Consider the following 22051-nt stretch of genomic DNA (forward strand, 5'->3'; position numbering starts at 1 on the left):
TTTCAGTTTCAAAGATTTATTTTTGTTTTTGTTAAACTATATTTTGATGATGTTTGGAATCGTAGAAGGGCGTATAATTGTCATCATTTTACAAAGAAAACCGTTATTGTTTGCTTTCGCAAACTATTAAAATTCGATGTCGCGGGGGTACCCATCTCAACGTCCACATGTGATTTTCTAGTCATGAAATGATTTATTCATAATTTAATTTTCTCAGCAATTGAATGCTCCAATCTTCATGGTCTAAGTATGTATGATGCATAATTTACATGTGCTATTATTTTGAAAAGATGTATTTCCCTATTCATCACAATATTTGCAATTTTGTCATAATTTTTCTTTTTGAAAATAATGCTAGTTTGTGACTAAGGCTACGTCTCGTCTGCTCTTTTTACCGATAGTATCGATATCAAGGTATTCTAGTTAGGAAGCCTTTCGAGAAACAGGTTTAGTAAGATTGGAACTATCACCGTGGTTGGAGAATAAAGATATGACTAACTTGTCCAGGTGTTGAGAAACGGGCCCCTGTCTGACAAAGATTTGTGCTCGATTAAATCAATCGTAACCATGGAAAGCCAGCGAAATCACCACCTACATGTAGTCTGCTGTGCAAACCCTTCACTCGAGTTAAGGGTCTGAATGTGCAGCCTACTCATGCCTTGTGTACTGAAGGCCCTCTCGCTCAGGAACAGCAAGTTTTTTATGCGCTAGTCTTTGTGTGGAGACACACTTGCTGATCAAAGTTTCAATCAGGGTCTGTGCCTGCAGACTAACCTACATGTAGCATCAACGTACTCATGCAAAGTGGATCCTAACTGCAGTATGACAAACACTGTTGCATGCACTATCGTTATGAAAGATCGAGCTCCTCCGTTTCTTTTCCTTTATTTGAGAAGGGACAGTCCACGCATGCGATTATGACATCAATGGCTAACCATAGTTGGGTTTGATGGGATCAATGATCAATCTTTGAAAGACGGAACCCATGAAATGAATCTTGAGTAGACAACGAATCAGACGCTAGCAGCGTTAGACAGTTCGAATGGATTGCGAATATTTTTTCCCCTATTTAAGTCTAAAAGCCCCCCTTAAGCTTTGGTTTTGGGTCTATAATGTAAATTATGCCATCAAAATAATCATACAATACTCAATGTTTTATTCTATTTGTAATGCTTATTGATTTATGTTGCAATGTGAGACTCGTATGGAAGAGCGTAGTGCAACACATATCCCCTAAACATTTTTTTCCTTCGGGGATTTTTTAAATCATAACCAGCAGAAGCTGTTAAAAAAAGCACCCTCCCCTAAAAAAAAATCCCCTTATCTGGAGGTTATTCACATGTGACCAACACACAGTCCCCACCACTCTTTATCCATTCGCTCAGGCGGCAATTACTGAGAGAAAATAGAAATTAAGATGCTTGATCAAAGCGCCAATTCTTGATGCAATGCATGCTTTGATCACAACATGCTATCATCCTCCGTTGAAACTATACTTTTTCGTGATATCCTGGGGGGGGGGGGGTTATTGGCACACCGTTTCTGTTACGAAAATAATTAATTTCATTTTCGGAAAAACGAACCTTATTTCATTTTCGGACTAACGAACCTTCGGATTAACGAACCTTATCTCGTTTTCGGAATAACGAACCTTATTTCGTTACCGGATTAACGAGCCTTCGGAATAACGAACCTTTGGAATAACGAATGTAACCCTTTAAATCACATATTATTTGCAGGTGACATGTTTTGCATGGAATGTTAATACCGGTATTGTAAAATATCTGCTGAGTGCTCCAAAAAAGACACAATGTCAACGTCTTCGAAATAGCTAGGCCTCAAAGACTATTTGTATATTAAATCAGTAAAAAGATCATTGGACCAAGACATTTCCATGTGGGACGCCTGCATCTCAGCTTTTCTACATTCAGAAACATAACCAAAACTTATCATTCCTGTTTTTACGTGTGAATTGTTATTAATATTTTTGACAATGGAATTGTCGGCTCCACACTCTCTCGAAGACCCCGAAGAAATCAATAATTTCGTTAAATTTCTGATCAACTAGCACAGGAATAGCAACAGATTACCATTTGTTACTTAAAGTTAAACCATGACAGATTTAACTCACATAATCAAAGAAATCGTGAGTGAACATTAAGACCTCATTGTTTAAAATGAAAAAAAGTCTGATCTGTTTGTTCTGTTCGGACTTGAGTGACAACAACATCCTACACATTCTAGTTACGAGATCATGAAGACAGACACGTGCCAATCTGGCTTGCTTTTCTCATTATATGGTATTCATTCGATGTTCCAGATCCAGTTCTTCCTTATTTCTATTCCCGATACATTGTAGACATTCGCTTTTCCTGGCCCACTTCCATCCACCCCCATCTATTTACCAGACCGCTTTAAATCGAGCAACGGAATTGTGCCTGAATGTTATTTACCGATGATTGTTAATGCAGAAAGCAGCACTTGGCGATTAAGGTTTTATGATGAACGTGCACTTAGCACCCCGGTGACAGTTTCTCGAGGAGAGGGCATGTACTGCAGACAGTAGAGGCAGCTATATGGTGTTAATTGTGAATAGGTATTGGATAGCGTCGTCCAGTGAATTCAAAATCAGAAACAGCAGAGTGATTGGTTTGTAGGACGATCTTCTAAAGATATGAAAACATTTGCGAAAATGAAACATGGAACCTATCTCAAATGAAAACAAAAAATTGGGCTTGTAAGGAAAATCACCCCCCCCCCCAAGTCATCAACTCATCCAACTTTAAACTACCCATGATGATGATTGAATATACGTCGGAAGACATACGCAATGTATGTTGTTAGGCCTAAAGTTAAATTGTTTTACATGTAATATGATCATACACGTACGTAATGCTGGAAACATCTGTCAATCATCCTAAAACTTCCCCCGCCGACACCGAAAATGTACGTTCTTTACAATGATCACTATATATCTCTACGTTACAGGGCGGGAACGTTCTCGACAATGCTAGATACTGCAATAAAATTCTATGTAACAAAATCTGACCAATCGAATCGATTCCCCTTTCACGCATGCGCCGACGGTATTTGTATCCATCTTCTGTATTTTTCACGGCGTTATTTAGGAGATAAAAAAGAAAAGTGTTGGTTAAGAGAAAGTGACAAGTGACACAAGATTCGTCTACCTTGAGTAAGAGAAAATTTGAGTACACTACAGAACTCTGGTGATATATTGAGTGGGAAGCAAACTGACATTTAATGTTTAGTGTCAAGAATATGAATAGAACTATAATTTATATCAGATCAAAACATTATGTTAAATTATTCTATCGGGCTTCAAACTGTCCAAAAGCTGTCCAAAGTGACCAACTGATTAGGCTTTTTGTTATGCATCAGACGACCATCATCACCCATGTAAAAAAGGAGTGTATAGAATGTATATAGCATGTCAAATGGTGAACTTATGCTCGCACTTAATATCTAAATATCGGTAGTTCCGGATGGAAATTGTGCCAATCAAGAAAATAGACTGCAATAATAACGATAATTATAATAATGATTATAATTGCATTCACTCCTGTTATATGATCGAAATTACAGAAGTCAATATGGTATCACCTGATCGAGAAATAAGAACAATCGTGAGTACATGTCATTAGAATCTTCATATTTAGCTTTCATTACGATCAGATCAAACCTCCCAGTGGTCCATTTTGCAACAATCTTCCTCCGGGCATAAATACAATTTTAGAAACCACTTTTTTATCAATTGAAAGGTCACAATTAACAAAACAAAAAAAACCGAAGAAATAAGTTTAGACGAAATAATTAAAATGACGTTACGAACCCTTCCCCTAAATAGGGGGGGGGGCAGGGAATAGAAAAAATAACTAAAAAAAACATATATTTATCTAAATATTAATCAACACACAAAAGTATAACCTTACCCAACATGTTCAGTGAAATAAATCAATTAAAATAATATCTCGTCATCACATAGCACTAACTATCATGAACTATTAGTTTGATCAGTAAAGAATCTGGATCGTTTCGCCTGAAAAAGAATACATTGGAGACCAACACAGGACAATAGAGGAATGTTGAGAATAGTGCGTTAGATTCTGGATGAATATTCTTTTAAGAAAAAAAAATGAATAGACCCAATAAGGGTATTATTAGGATGCTCTGTTTACTAACATGCTTTTTTTTTGTCGTATTTTGATATCAAATCAGCATTCCATGTAGTATTTGTTTGGTTTCATGTCGGCCTGATTCTATTATCACTCTCCTCATGTGATCATGATTTTACCGAATAATTAGGATACGAAAAGTGAAGATTGCAGTTATGGTAACTCCGTTCAACCATAAATTCCTAAAGCTCATAACGTAATTTCTCGACAGATTGGTCACCGTTATTTATTTATAAGTCCTAAAGATTATAAAAGTGCTTTGTTTCATGGACTAGTATTATCTACCTCAAAATATTAAGAATATTGATAACTAAAGAATGTCAAGTCATCTGTAAAAAAAAAAACGCTTTAACCAATACCGATCCCTATATCAGAAGGTTTGAACTTTTATCTCTCTGCTCTCAACTGTTACTTCCTTGCTGTTTTATTTTTCATTTTCTTACATCCCTAAATCAACTTTCGTCGTATTTATTCATATAAAAGCTATAGTATTGGATCTTTGTTGTAAACTTGTAATGTTTATACGAATTTCAATATATGTTGGCTCTCCATGTATTAACCTCATTCATTGTATTTAATTGCAAAGTTGCATTGTTTGTTATCCAGGGACCTCGTGGATGATCAATTGTTGTCGAATAAAATACCCCGGTGAAATAATAATATGAATTAAAAGACTTTTTAATGAAATGGGCGAACAACCTGATTATTCAACACACACAAAAAGAATATCGAAATGGTTCTTATTGATGATTCCTTGCTCTGTTCGGAACCCTTTTAAGTTCCGACTATCATGAGTAATGTCGCATTCTATTAATACTACTATATGAAGTCGCAACATTATCTTTCCTTTCGCACCAGCTGACGAGCCCATTTACCAGGGACAGCCCATGGTCTCCGACAGTCTGCCCACTAAGTAACCCAAGGTATGTCAGTGTTTGCTGAATTAACACAGATTAGAGCAGTTCAGCTAATTGATTTTGCGACAAGCATTCAAGGGTTCCATGGCAAAAGAGGCGTGTTTGAAAATCGAACGAAAGGTAAATACAAAATGCATGCATCTCATTGGATCACATCAAGTTTTGTTTGGTTTTTGGACTTGTGTCCGATTGCACTTGTTTGTGCAACGGATCCCAAGACTAGACTTGGGCGCCACAGGATATTTCGGTTATGAATTATGCAGGTAGGCAGGTACACAAGAACTTGTTGTCCCGTGGCGCCGTTTAATCAATCTGAAAGGAGGATCTGAAGAAACGAGAAAGGAGCGACCGAGTCTGGGAAAGTGCACTCATATTGGGAGATTGAAAAAAATAATAGACAGTTACTCAGTTAGTGAATAACATGAAAGCGAAAATGAGAATGCACCAAAAGTAACATGCAATCTGTTGGCTTTGCATGTTACAAACCATGGAGTAACCATGATCAAATCTAGGGTCCTATAAGACAGATCAAAGAGAAAAATCCAAGCCTAAGGACTGCCCTGATATCAGCTAACTTTTCATGTATACAGTCATCAATGGACGTGCAATTCCCTGGCACACCCATATTCAACCATGGAAGTAGTACGACATGGATGCACCACCTAAAAATAGATATCTCCATGATAAAGATTAATGAGCAAACCAACATCTGCTTTCAAATCCAGGATATTTCAAGGGGCACTGCATGCATGGTGACCTTCGTGTAACCTTTGATGATGTGAATGCCCTAATTACAACGATCCCGAAATTACATCTGAATTACAAGGCGATGCTTACTTTACTTCAACATCTTCTCTTCGGTTTTTTTTTTCATTGCAATTAGTGCTTACTACCATTGATGCTCCTTTCTGTGCGCGACAACGCATAAGAGGATAACCTGTAACGCTTCAAGTGTCGGGAAGAGGTAAAGAGGAAGCAAAGATCTTTGCAGCTCGTGCATCTTTAAAAGTGATATTCCCATTGTTAATTTAACAAACTAAACCCTACAACTGCCTATTTATACCATGGGACTGTGTATGTTCGCTTTGAAATGAAAGAATTAGTAACCGACTGGGTATTGTCGTGCTGCCCTATGGGGGAAAGTGGTGAATAATGGCACGCGTTGTATACCAGAAGCCGCGCAAGAAGATAAGCTCTTATCTTTATTTACATAATTGACAAGGGGGTTAAAGGAAGCAAAGTTTTGTTAGTCAAGGACGGTTTAACACGTTGATACAACAGCTTACCGTTTGTGTAAATGCCGCCTGCAGCAAGAGAAATGGAAGTATGATTGCTGAGCATGAGATCCCATCGTGCGAGGCAGTCAAGAAGATATCACTCAAGGTAACTTTCAGTTTTCCCGCCATCTCAATTATGGTTTATCATGAAAATCAAAGAATGGAGGTTCCAAAATACACATTAAAAATCATCTAGTTGAATGAAATAAAGTTTGCCGATGAGCTCCTTGATGTTCTGTTGATATGAAATTCAGACATTTCTAACAAGAAGAGAAAACTCCAAGTGGTCACAATTCAAACTCGTATATCCAAGATGTCAATTTCTCATGTTCAATTTAGTCACAAACTTCATTTCGTTTTAAAAAAAATGAAAATCTTCTACGTATTCCTTTACAAAACCAGTTGCACATGAACTTGATGAAGTAAAATGAATGCTTCGACACGACGAGATGGCTAAACTGGGGTTGACGATTGTCCGATTCCGATCTTGTGGCACCGAGTCGAGCATTAACTGAGCTGTGAATATTCGATTTTATTCATCTTCCACGTTCGCTCATCAGTTTCTGTTTCCTGATTTTCTAGCGATAAAAAGGATCAACTTTTATAAGATTCAGCATAGATGGGTGATGACCGTCTCACCTAGATAATCCGAAGTCGTCACTGTTGCTTCGAAGCTTTGTACTGACTATTGATCATGTGGAACCAATGTCTCACATTCGAAACAATGAGTACATAGGACAATGGCACCACTGTGTAGCTTCAACTTGAATAATAGGGGCCTTATTACCCCTTATCATTGCATCAATCCAAGTATCACCTTTTCAAGACCAGTCAGGGCGGGATGTGTTCGGTTAATGGTCAGTCGAAGATATTCATGAATTTAAAAAAACATGAAATCTCATGCATGATGTTTCAACGTACAAATGTTAAAATTTTCCCCCGATAGAGGGTTCCACGAATCTAACAATAGAAAAATCACCTTAAAGTCATCTCCATCTGGGTTAATCATTCCATGGAAATAAATCACAAATTTCCAAATATGAACCCGACGTTGTCTTCTCAAGAAAGAACTTGATTTAAAAAAATGTTTCATCCAAGCGATTTGAAAATAATGATAAAGTTACAAAGTTCTCAAGAATTACTCGATTCCTCTTTGATTGCAGGTCAAACTGCGAAGAGTTACAACCTTACCTTTTTACAGGTGTAAGGAGTCGTCCCGGTGTGACTTGGGTGGTAATCTCCAAGGAAAGCGTTGATGGGTGGTTACAAACTGCGATGTGTGATGATGTTTTTTTTTTCAGTTGAAAAGTTTGATAACAAAAAACATTTGTTTCTTTTCTAAAGAGATTCACCAAACAAACTTCCGAGTTTGTCGAAATGCTTCCTCCTCTAGTTTAATCCTTTTCGCGTTTGAAAACGGGATATAAAAGTGGGGCGCATTATGTTCTTGAGACGAGACAGAGGAGTGCAATATTCGCCGGTAACGCGATCCCTGACGACCAGGGATTTGGGTCGGCGATCTCGGATGGACGCGGAGGTGGCGTGATTTGCATGAATTCGTAACTAAACTCGATAACCCCCCGGTTCATCAGGTCCTCGGGTTGATGCAGTAAGTGAGAAGGTACACGAGCGAGAATTCAAGTGAAAGCGAAGAATAGGGGAGAGAGTGACGGAAACAGGGATGTGAGGTGAAGCGTGAAATAGTCCAGGGGTTGATGCGGCGGCGATCCGATGAAGAAAGAAGCTATTCTCCCCGACCGCACGGTGGAGTCGGTCTCACGTGTTGCTGGCAAGCCGAGTTACGTTACAATGTTTACGTTGCCAGTCCAGCTGCTATAAATACACCGATGCACCGAGGATGGGGATGGGAGGAGTGATTGGCAAATTGAGACGGAGGGGATGAAGAGATGATGAAGCTGGTAGAAAATAAACGGGCGCATAGAGATAAAGTACCTCCAGCAGTTTCGTGGGGGCCCTCCACTTCATGTGTTTCTGTGGTAGATGGCTAGTCTCTCGGTTCAGACTGGGACTATACCATGATTGCACCAAGGTCACTGCCCTGATCACAGTAGATGTATGTGTATGTGTGTGTGTGGGTGTGTGTGAGGGTGTGGGTGTGTGTGTGTCTGTGTTTTGTTATAAGTTCTGTGTGGGAGAAAGAGATAGACGATATCATATTGGGTGGCTATATATAGTGCGTATAAAAAACGGGACAGTTTTGAAAACGTCTATCAAAATTTTGTTTCAAAGTATGATGTCTATATTTTGTTGTTAATAGATGATCTGAAGTCTTATCTTTCAAATGCCATTAAAAAATATATAAGTTTCGTTCATGCTTGAGCGAACACGGAACACATTTGTGAGGGGATCACAATAAGGCTTGCACCAAATGGCAGAAAATGAGACAATACTGATCATCAGACTTCTTGCTAATCAGCAAATTTCCTTTTAATCTTTTCATGCTGTCAAAATCCATTTACAAATCTACTCATTTACTTCAATTGTTTTTGTTGGTGTTTATTAATATGGTATCTTTTAGCATTGAATGTTTTTTCATAAGTAAAAACAAAAAAATGTCAACCCAAGTATTGGGGATTCGTATGATTAATGGGATTGCTTGTAATTTGATCAAATCCTTTTATTGTGGGCTGCAGAGGTTTTGGTGCCTTTGAAAGACATGAATCCTTCTGTTAGAAGTAATATTGTCCTGTCAAGCACACAATTTGACTTGTTCAGGGAATCAATGTCCCCTTGACAATAGGATTCATGTCTTTCAAATGCACCATAACCTTTTTTGCACATAATAAAAGGATATGATTACAAGCTCTTCCATTAATAATGGATATCTCCTTGCTTAGGTTGACAATTTTTGTTCTTACTTATGAAAGAATATTCAATGCTAAAATATAACAAATTTAAATGAAACAAGGTGGTTTGCAAACCATAAGTCTCTCCTGATTTCACGATAATTAAAATAAGCTATATAATCTTTTTACCCCTAGACGACCTTTGACCCCATCATCCTCATGGATACATATGTAGTATTACCCAAGGATCATATGTGCTAAGTATGAACATGATTGATGCAGAAAAAAGAAATCAGCGGAAGTTGAACAAAAACTTAAAAATAGGATGGACATGACCACATATCATTTGACCTTTTGACCCGTAGAGGACCTTCGATCTCATCATCCTCATGGACAGATATGTAAAATTATCCAATGATAATATTTACCAAGTATGAACATAATTGATGTAGAAATAAAGAAATGACAGCAAATTGAATAAAAACTAGCAAGAAGTCTGATGATCAGTATTTTCTAATTTTCTGGCATTTGGCGCAAGCTTTTTTTTAACCCCTCACAAAAACGTCTTGTGTTCGCTCAAGCATGAACGAAACTCATTTTTTTCAAAAGCATTTGAAAGATAAGACATCAGAGCATCTATTAGCATAAAATTATAGACATCGTAATTTGAAACAAAATTTTGATAGACTTTTCTAAACTGTCCCGGTTTTTTTATACGCACTGTATAGTGTAAGTGTTTGTGGAAGGGTGGATGTGTGTGAGGATGTGTGTGTGTGCGTGTGTGAGAGGGAGAGAGTATGAGATAGGGTGTGTGAGCGAGACCAGGGGTAGTAAAAGCAAGGGGGTATCAGTTTTACCTCCTTGGTCATTATGACGAAGGGGCTCATCTCCTGGGCCCCGTTTCATAAACACTTGCACAATTTCTGTAACGAATTTACTTTCAGCCAATGAGATTGAAGGATTTCAGTATCCTCTAGTGTTAGTGCAAATTTGTTATTATAACACGTTTTACCAAACTGGGCGCTTGAGGTTAGGGAGCAAGTGCCCTGTGTGTCACTCTGTGGCGCGCAAAAAAAAATGATGGGGAAGAAATTATGTTTAAATGAATTCTATTATTAACATAGAGCGCCTCATCAATATGTTAGATGTATGACAAAGAAATAAATGAGGGTTTAAACAGTATTTCTTCTTCTTCTTTTTTTTTTTGCTCAGTCGCAATGCTCCCTTGCATAATCTCGGAAGGCCATGATAAAGAGCACTGTCCCTTGGTAATTCAAATAAATATTTTTTTTGATCGATTTTCTCAAAGTGCAATGGTCCTATTGCTACATGTATCATCATCACACGTCTACATCATGCTACGTACTGTTTCCCATGGGTGACTGGTGTGGTGGGCAGAAACTATAACTTCCGCAAAGTGAAACTACCGGTACTTTTTAAATCCATTTCTGAAGGACATTTCTTTATTGATTCTTACCTTCCCCCCAAAAAAATAATAATAATGATAATAATAATAATAAATAAATAAATACATAGATAAATACATAGATAAATGAATGAATAAATAAGGAATAATAATAACGATAATAATAACAATAATAAAAATGATAATAATAATAAAACCAAATAAAAGAAAAAAAAAGAAAAAAACATCGGCGCTCATATGATGATCTGATTTCGCTGTAAAATTCGGAAATACTTGAGGTTGATTTTTAATTGATGATAAACGTAACCATGGTTTACTGTTGAAATATGGTTGATCACGTTAACTTTTATTAAAACTTAACAACCTTGCAGTCAAACAACATAAGTTGAATAAAAATCAGGCAAATCCGGGCAAATTCAGGGAACATTTTTTCATGTATATATTTGTAAAGTAGATGATTAAAAATGAATCAAAAGTGAAAATTACCCTCTGGATATTGACATGAGATGCATAATACAGTGTAGATTTAAGCGTCAATGTATTTCGTGACTCAGAAGAAGCCCCATAAAATATTTGAATGATATGAATGCATATTTCAACATTGATAGGCAGAATTAATCATAGATTCACTGATTGCTGAACGCTGGTTGATGCTATATAGGTGCAGCCCAAATTTTTGATGAAATTGATGGGACATCGCGAGAGGTGGTGTGCTGAAATTATTCTCCGAAAAATCATCACTACCATTGGTTGGCAAATAAAAATTAGAAGAGTGAATACTTTGAAGGAAAAAAAATGAAAGTAATAGAAAGGGGATGGGGAAAGGAAAGGAAAGAAGCGCCGTGGTGTAGCGGTTCTGACTCTCGCCTTGTAATCAAAGGGTCGTGTGTTCCAATCCCACCATGGCCTAGCGTCCTTTGGCAAGGCGTCAATCCACAATTTGCCACTCTCTACCCAGGTGTTAAATGGGTACCCGGTGGGATGCAAAAGCCTATGTAGTATGCCTAGCAACTGAGTCTTAGAACTCTTGTTAGAATGCTCCACAGGGAGTGGAGAATGTGCATACATTGTATGCGGGCATGCAAGGATCCGATGACCGGAGTAATAATATATCTATAAAGTGCTTAGAGACGTCGTTCCGATGTGTTAAGCGCTATATAAATGCGCAATATTATAATTATTATTAATAGTATCATTATCATTATTATTATTATTATTATTAAAGAGAAAATGACTAGAAGGGTTGGGGTGGAAAGTGATCATGGTGACAGAGGATATGAAGAATAGGGGTTAAAAAACCCACCACATAACGTTCACTCGCTTCATTCTCTTGCTTCGTTCTCTCATATGTCAAATATTCATCGTTCCACTCTACAGAAATTGTCAGGAATTTATATACATGGCAGAGAACACACAATAGTTTAAGGCCTGGTCCCACTGACCGACGGACACAAAACGTATTCATAACGGATACAGCAGACAAGCAAATTTTGGGCTGGCCTCTCTGTATCCTCTCTGCAAGATTCTTCTTCGTTTTACATCCTCTCTGTATCCGTAAATGCAGTGGGGCCAAGCCTTTAGGACTGTAAACAAAGCGCTCAAATAGTCTTTCTGGTAGATCTATGGGTGATCGAACATCGTCATTGAGGTTAATTGCTAAATAAACAACACTCAGGCCTCTTCTATTCTTTTAACGCATTATATGTTTGTTCCATTCGCTGCATTACCTTCTCTGGCTAGAGGATGAGAATGTGTCGTGAACAGGTATGGCGAACAAAGTGACGAAATTGTCATATGATTGAGATATCTCAGCTACAGCATGTGTGTTTGAACGCCAAAATGACACCTCTTTATCACTGGAAAATGGGGGGATTTCCTCGTTTGCTTTGCTCTCTCGTATGTCATGTAGCTTATATTATGATTCGCTATCGTCCTACATAATGGTTTTGACGGCAGGTGGGGGTAGGGGTGGGATCGGATACCGATTGCTTAAAGGTCCAGTCCACCCCAGCAAAATGTTGATTTGAATAAATAGAGAAAAATCAAACTAGCATAACACTGAAAATTTCATCAAAATCGGATGTAAAATAAGAAAGTTATGACATTTTAAAGTTTCGCTTATTTTTCACAAAACAGTGATATGCACAACTCAGTGACATGCAAATTAATGAGTCAGTCGATGATGTCCATCACTCACTATTTTTGTTTTTTATTGTTTGAATTATACAATATTTCATCATTTACAGATTTGACCATATGGACCAACTTTACTGAATCATATAGTATTAAACAATGCTAATTCCACCGTATGTTCAGGGAGAAATTAATCACTGTTTCACTTGACAATGAGGAGATAATTAGAATATTTCATATTTCATATAATAAATTACAAAAGAAAAAGTGAGTGGATGACGTCATCACTCTCCTCATTTGCATACCAACCAGGATGTGCTTATAACTGTTTTGTGAAATTAAGCAAACTTTAAAATGTCATAACTTTCTTATTTTACATCCAATTTTGATGAAATTTTCAGTGTTATGCTTGTTTTATTTTTCTCTTTCTATTCAAATCAGCTTTTTGTTGGGGTGGACTTGTTCTTTAATACCAAGGGATCCATTACCAGCTGACCAAGGGAGGCGGTTAACCGACATTACTCGGATCCGACTGCACCATGCGCATTCTCTTGTCTGTTTGCTCTCAGGCATCTATATAGTCTGCATGCACAGACCCTTGGTTTACACAATTCGGGGACGAGTGCGTATAATTCAGAGTCTGAATTAGTGATACTAGATTCACGATGTACGGTGGCTGGCTCTACATAGATCCGTATTCTGAAGTCGGGTTTAACATAAACCATTAGTCTAAGTCTGGTCCAAAAATATGGGGAGCCAAAACCCCGAAGGTTCTGCCTATTATTGTATATTTCTTATATTTACTAATTTGATTCACATTGCTTTCATAACGAAGACGATATTTCAGGTATCATTCAGACAGTTATAAAGGATTGAGTGTCATAAATTGAATGCGTACTAATAGACATTTTGTGCCCTAAGTGGCTCTCCATAGTTAAACTACAACTTAAAACCAGGGTTCAATTTAAACCCGAGTTCAGAATACGGGCCTTTGAATTTTGCGTCTAGTCTTCACTCTAGACATGTCATAATTGGTTTAAGTGTCAAATGTGAGTCTGTGTTTGCAGACTAGCACCATTACCTGAAAATTAACCCGTTATTTGCAAGCAGGCCTAATATAATATTTTCATGGCCAATAAAAGGGGGCGCCATCCGATATTTTCACATGGGAATGGGACCTCAGGGGGACGCCATTCTTATTTCTAATCAATAACGAATAGTGAAGGTATCTACTTGACCCAAATCTCCCTTATGATGTCATCATCAGTATACCATTAATACACTACAAATTTTTATAGTCTTACTGCAGAGTCTACCCATGTTGTAGGTTCAAAATGCCGTGTTTCACTCGGTCGACGCGTTCCATCGTATTCAAACGCCTAAATCACTTGAAATGGGTGGATTCGAATTGCAATTGTTCATTGGTTTACAGGCAGTCTTTTCAGTTAAGGGCCCTATTGATATCATCGACCATAATGATAAATTTGACTGAGAAAATAATATATTCTTGCTCTGTCGGTATGTTCTCTCGCACAAGCTGAATACTGAAAAAAAATCCCCTCCAATTCAAGACCCTATGCTATTCTGTGATTTCGTCGGCTCAAAACATTTATGACGACCTTTCTTGCTCAGTTTCTGTGCACTTACAATCATTTTCTCTCGGTAATGTATTCTTGTGCATCGTGTTGTGGGGTAAAATCACTAAATGTTTTGCTATAGTTGAAATAGTCAATTTTTCGCTCAGTCGCGACGCACCTTCGCATAAATTCTAGGATGAGATGTCACGTACTCCCATCAATATTGCTGTCCTTGTATTCCTAACCCTAATTTTGCACTTTATTGTCCCCATCCATTTTAATGCATAAATATTAAAAGTGATCTTACTGTGAGAGGGGGCTACTTTCTCTGATCGTTTGCTTCGTTCTCTCTTACCGACCGACCTCTATTCATCAACATTCCTGACGCAGGGGCCTGGGATCGATTTTTTAAGATGATCTGATGAACTCACCCCCCCCCCCAGGAATTTAAACAAATCCCTCCCTTCCCCTATAAAATGGTTTCAAGACCAAGAATAAAAAAGATAAAGGAAAGAACAATTAAAGGAAAATGATATAATATGATGTTAGTTTCTAAAATCATATTACATTTTATTAAAAAATTATAGATTCTAATTTTAAAACGTCATTTTTCTTTTGCTCGCTCGCTCGCTTCCCGCGCACGGGACTTAAGACTCACGCGCCATCCAATAACCCGCTCATTTGATTTTTTTTTTCATTACGCTACTAACAGGGGACACAAAAAATGATGCCCCTCCCCCCTCGCTCCGTTAATAACATGATTGACTAACGCCAAATTGCATTTTTAAGGCAGAATGCTGGAAATTTTCGTACATTAGTGCGTAAAGATCGCCTTCCCCGGTAACCGCAGTAGGCAGGGGCCTCGGACGCGGGGGGAGGGGCTTCAGCCCCCTCCCCCCCCCCACTTCTTCCAAAACCGTGTACAAAAAAGTAAAAAATGACCATATGACTGTGATTTTTTGCATGGTCAGCCTAGCGGCCCGGATTGGTCTCCGCTCATTTTCTTTTTTCTTTTTTAATCTGGCAAGCAAAAACGAAACAAACGTCAACGGTCACCACTTTTTCGAGTTTCTCTTTAAAAAATAAAATGTGACGAGCAACAAAAAAGAGGTCAAAGGTCACCACTCATTCAATGAACAAGGTCACCATATTTTCACATTTTTCTCAGAGAAAGCAGACATCATTAAACATTTTTTTTATAATGCCCCCCACAACTTCAACACAAACTTCAAAAATGTCAAATTAAAATATTAATACAGTGAGTGGCGCATGAAGACAAATCAGTTCGTAAAGTTTGTTTGCTTACCAACTTGCGTTGCTCTCTTGATTTTTCTTTTGCGTTCCATGACCAGAGTTCCAATGATATCTGATGTACAACAGCGGTTACCGTCTCAAGTCAATGTTCTGTATAGATTAGTGCCTCACCAAGGTGCTTGTCCTGGTAGACGTTTTTCAGTTCGGTTGACCGGACCGGAACCCTCGGCGCGACCTTAACCGGGCCTGTCCCAGGACCTAACAATCTCGGAGTCGAAGATACGGAGCTCGAGTACTGTACTTCATTTCTTGTTAAGAATAAGACAGTCTTGGCAAAAAGCGGTGTATATAGGTGATTACTAGTTGACCTTGATCATAGTCGAAATCTCTTTTTTTGCAATATTGTTTGACGCACTGAAGTTCTGGCTCGAGCCTCGAAGAGAATTCGACCTCTTCAAAATTTCTTCCAAATGAAAGGCTGACGAACAAAAGGAAGATATGTTGAGTGTCCATTGTAATGTTCAAGTCCATTCCGGCTTCGCGCGAATACACAAAGAAACAGCCAGGTACACTGTCTTGAGTGAAAGAATCCCATTGTATACAAAGTAAAGCTATCATGGTCCAGTGCTTGCAGGAAAGGCTTATACCTAGTTCCTGATTGCTGCCACGATTCAAGCGGCGTACTTAATCGTGAAGTAATCGTAGTGATCTTATCAGATCAGTTGTGGCAATCGTATTGATCGTAGGAAAATTTTTAATGGTTCAAAAATGTTCGCGATCAGTGACGATAGGCCAATCGTGGCTTTCGTAAATGATCGCAAGCCAGTGGGAAAGAGGAATTAGCAAAAGATTCTTACTAACAGGTTTCATCTTCAAGTACAATAAATTGATAATATTTTATGTAAACTCTTTTGCCAACATACAAATGATTAAAAAGATGATTAAATGACCTTGCATACAATATGAACCTTTGAAACAACTTTCATTCAGGAACGTAAAATTGTAATAATGGATAAAGGAATGTTCTGGCAATGGAAGTAGTCTTTATTCGTGGGGAACGCTTATCATAGTCCAAAATCATTATCATTCCTAAAACTACAGAAGAGTCTGACTTGATGATCAGTGTGAGGGTAGCTAGTCATCATCGACGAGGGTCGCTTATCATTACTGGAGTAGGCAGTCTCTAGTCATGTGAGGCAGTGTTTTGCCACCCTTATGAGTACTGAACCCGTGAACCGTTTGAATTATGTCCATTATGGACCGTGAGCCCGTGTCTTAAAACTTATGGATGTGATTGTGTGAATTGGGGTATGGATCCTTAAAACATTTCTAAAACTCAGCACAGTTTTAATTTATTTCATGATGATGATCATGTTTATGATGGTGATGATGATGATGATGATGATGATGATGATGATGATGATGATGATGATGGTGCTGCTGGTGGTGGTAGTGATGAAAATGATGGTGGTAATGATGATGATGGAGACAATGATGATAATATTAGTGAAGATGATGGTGATGACGATGATAATGATGATGGATGATGATGGTGATGATGATGATGATGATGACGATAATGATGATGATGGTGGTGATGATGATGATGATGATGAGGATGGGGATGGTGGTGGTGGTGATGATGATGGTGGTGGTGGTGGTGGTGATGATGGTGATGGTGGTGGTGATGATGATGATGATGATCATGATGATGTTGATAAAGATGATGATGATGATCATGATAATGGTGGTGGTGTTGGTGCTGGTGGTGATGATAATGATGGTGGTTGTTATGGTTGTGGTGGTGATGATAATTATGATGGTGATTATGGTGATGATGATGATGGTAGTGGTGATAGTGATGATGAGTATGGTGATGACAATGATGGTGGTGTTGGTGCTTGTGGGTGATTGTGAAGATAATGATGGTAGTGATTATGATGATGATGATGATGAAGATGATGAGGATGGTGATGATGATAATGATGATGATGAAGATGAAGGTCATGATGATGGTGGTGGTGATGATGATGATGATGATGGTGATGATGGTGGTGGTGATGGTGATGGTGATAATGGTGGTGGTGATGGTGATGATTATGGTGATGATGATGATTATGATGATGATGATGATGATGACGTTGATAATGATGATGGTGATGATGATGTTGTTGATGATGATGATGATGATGATTATGATGAAGGTGGTGATTTTTTCTGCATCAATCTGCACAGTAAACTCAAATTATTGATTGTAATATATTTTTTCTAAACCCTATATCTTGCATAATTTCGAAGAGTGTCAATATCACCCATCACGAGCCCCTAAACGACTCAAGCCATAGAACTGTTGATATGTAGGCGTTATCAAGAGAACGACGCAATGAAGACCCTCTTAGCACTTCGGGCGGTAATAAAGAAAACACTTGGTTGTCTCTTGAAACAACATTGCATCCGCTTCTGAAGTTCACGTTTAATCGGGCTCGGAGGGGGAGTATTAACTGAAGATGTGAAATATAGAAATATATAAACATGGAATTTGAGAATATTGAAAGTCTGCCAATATTTCCATTCTAAACAACATAGTTTGGGATGAATTTCTCCATGGACATTTACAAAATTGAACTTTCGAATTGAGGACGATTAGAACATGAGGTCATTAATAGACTGCGCACTGTGCATCCCACCTTCTAACGACAAGGATATCCCTGGCGTATAGAGGAGGGGGGGGGGGGGTTATGAGCATTTTTACACCCCCCCCCCCCAAAAAAAAAAAAAAGCAACAAAACCCCCCAAAATATTTTTTTCTGGATATTATGTAAAAATTCAACACCAAACTTAAATGTTCACTTTAAAAAAAAGATTTAAATATTTATTTTGAAGAATATTTGCCCCGATGTTTTTGTCATTATCACTTTACTTTATTCATCCGAATCACATTGTGCATTTATTCCTATGACCCCGGAGTCCCATTTTAAGGTACAATGTCAACAACATTCAAACAAAAGACCAATAGCGAACAAGACGTTTGAAAAAGAGCTGCACACGCACATGGGGCTGAGTGCTTCAATCCGCGCGAAGCGCGTAATCTTTAAGTTTAACGTTCCACCATGTTCTAAGAGAAAGAAAACGTTTCACAATACCCTGTTCATCTCTTCCTCTGATTTGATGCCGGGTTCTGAAGACGGCAAGCCTAAATGTGTATAGGCCAAGCATGGAAATGGGGAGCGGGGGTGCTGCGTGTATTATTCTCCATTGCCATCACCCCCTTGGATTCTGGAGGGTGTGACAAAATGGAGAAATGTAACCAAAATGACATTTCCTTTTGTAGTGAAACCTTCTTTTCTTTTCTTTTTTTTTTTTGCTTTTCAAATTTCTCGGGAACAAAATCCAAAATATCCTTTCCTTTTTTTTTTTTGCTTTTCGAATTTCTCGGGACCAAAATGACATCCATTTTGTCGTGGAAACCCTTTTTTTCAAATTTGCAACAGCACCCCCAGTAGTAAAATCGTTCCCAGTGCCCTGAGATGAGTGCTGGGAATTGGAAATTCGCTTACCTGTCTTTGAGCAGGGATGAAGGTTTGACGTTTAATCAAATTTTGAGAGAATGAAGTCTTTCATATCATGGACCCAGCCGGCTCATGCTCACTGCTTATCGTCGCCGGCTTTTGAAAAGAGGCGTAAAGTGGAAAAATTGAGGGACGGGGTTTTAATACCTTTTGGGGAGTCAAAAGAGTAGAAATCGATCAAATATTTCATGACCAAGAAAAAAAAGGAAAGAGAGAAGGGTCAGAAAATGAAACTATTTTCTGGACATAATGTCAAATTTTATCACAAAATATTGATATTTTTTTGTTTGCAATTAAAATGTCAAGTTATTTGCTCGCTCGCTTCGCACTCACGCATTTGTTTTATAGTTTTTGTCCGGTAAGCCATATTTTGCTCCCTCAAAATGTTTGGCTCATATTGGCTCATTTTGGCTCTCGTCCCCTCAAAAATTTGTGCTTTATTATCTTTTTTTTTTGGGGGGGGGGGGGTCTTTGGCTCATTACGCCACTGAATCGATCAAACAGCAGAGAATCGAACAAAATATGAAGTTGAAGAATATACGAGAAATACACTTTTCTAATTGATTTTATGGATGCAGCCCCGCCTGTTAGCCATCAGTGCCTGTGTTTTTTAGAAGCGATTACGCAGAACATGCAGACATTGATCATGTCGGTGCTCGCTATAATACATTGCTAATGATGCTACATAAAAGTCAAGGGAAAAAATGAAGAAATTTCTCAAGGGCTAAAATAGTGCAAAACCAAGAAAATCCATAAATTTCAGTTCTCTTCTTTAATAAGATAAACGAACTTCACTGCGACTGCTAGCAATACCTTCAGCCATAATTATAGTGGGGAAAAACATATCAAGGTAATTGTGGTGCAGAGAGGATGGATTGTCATCTTCGCGCGCGAAGCGCGGTCGTAAAATTTGACATATTTGGCGTTCTGTCATATTTTTAGAGGCTTCTTGCCTTTATCGTTAACGCAAACAAGCAGAGTGTGTTTTACAACAAAGTTTAACGTTATTTCCTTAAAAAATTGGATGCGTAATAAGAAAGAAAGAATTATTTACAAAAAGGGGCATGTATGGTCGCCATGTAAATTAAGGACTATGACGTCAGGTACTTCCTCTTTTTCAATTTCAAATATTTCATTTTTCTAATTTGATAATTTTAACAATAATGATAATAACCTCTATTTATCCAGGCAAGAGACTTCAGCTGTAACCTGTTCTCCCAACGGGCCCTGTATAACACAACATACATTATTACCCTTCTCCAATCTAAATGCTGATCGCTTAGCAAGAAGGCAGATGGTCCCGTTTTTTTAAGTCTTTGGTATGACTCGGCCAGAGATTATTGTTCATTATCGAAATTGAATATTTAGATAATAATAATAATAATAATTCGCTTTTATACAGCACTTGATAAGTCGGAACGACGTGTAGTAAGCGCTTTACAGATATATCATTTTAAAGATATACAATTTTAAATAAATTAAATAAATTAGATAAAAACCCCACAAGTATTCCCAGTTACAAACTACCGGGGTATCCTCATTTTCTGGAAAAAGTTTGAACTTTAAAAACTTCTTTTCTTTCATCCAAATTTGATATTTACAGTTTGATATCTTTACTCTTTGATTTATTCATATCAGGTAACTGCAGGGATAAAATTGACATTCAACAATTTCCAACAGGAATGCACGTCTTTAAGTGTCATTGCTGTATAACATTACATCAATGTTTCTACAAGAGAGACAGACAGTACTGACGAGCTTTATAGCTCGTTAAACTGTAATGAAAGCGAATGTCTCCGAATAATTCATGGGGGTCCAATGCGATCTCACAACGAGTTAATGGTTCCCCAGGGAGCTGATGGGTGAGACATGGGAAGGTTTGGGAAACAGAATTTTACCAAGAGGTGATGGGAGACATGGGGAGAAATGGAGATGGGAAAGAGGGGGGGGGGGGCGAGAAGGAAAGAATATTGGTGTATGGATAAATGGATAGGAAGAAGGGGGTCCAAGGGGGCCAGTGGGTCAAGCTCCCCCCACCTTTATTTTTTTCCCCCGCTAGGCGAATTATCAATGTACACCACTCTCCCGCTATAAGATCAACCCCCACCCCCCCCCCCCCCTTATACACAGTCACTTGTAGTGTGAACACAATGTCAAAACCCAAAACGCAGCTCTCATTATGAACAAAGTGACAAACTACAATATTCTTAACGTCTTTGGTTAATAGACAGTTCACATTGTGAGTGAAGAGAAAAGGAAGAAGAGCATGAGAAAACACAGTTCACTGTAAATTATGCGTGTCAAAATAAAGTTCACACGGCGGATTTTCACGGGCGATGCTGTCGGGAATCAATAAATCATCTCATACTCTCACCGTAGATGGCGTTGTTCTAGTTTCATATAAAATACAACATATACTGTACATTATAAAGTATGTATAATTCTTTTGTTTGTTTTGTTTTTCATTACCGTATCTCATTATCTCAATAACGGAGGAAAATAAAATGCAATTTTTTTTCTTCATAATCTCAGTAAAGGAAATAAAAAATGCAATAAGGGGGGGGGGGGGGGGTGGACAAAGCCTACTAGGTCAGATCCCTGGATCTGCACCTGGAAAGCTTTTAACCCATGGGAGACTGAATTTCGTTCTAACCCATGTTTTCCTTAGACTCCTGGTAGGTGTTTCATAAAGCCGTTCGTAAGTTAAGAGCGACTTTAAGAACGACTGGTGAACCTTTCTTACGCGCATAACCATCACCAATGAATATACCACTTACCACAAGAAAGGATCACCAGTCGTTCTTAAAGTCGCTCTTAACTTACGAACAGCTTTCTGGAAACACCCACCAGTGCACATATAAGGCCTATGCAGGTAAAGATTTGTGACTGTAAATTGGG

Source organism: Lytechinus pictus, chromosome 13 (genome assembly GCF_037042905.1).
Source record: "Lytechinus pictus isolate F3 Inbred chromosome 13, Lp3.0, whole genome shotgun sequence".
Classification (NCBI taxonomy): domain Eukaryota; kingdom Metazoa; phylum Echinodermata; class Echinoidea; order Temnopleuroida; family Toxopneustidae; genus Lytechinus; species Lytechinus pictus.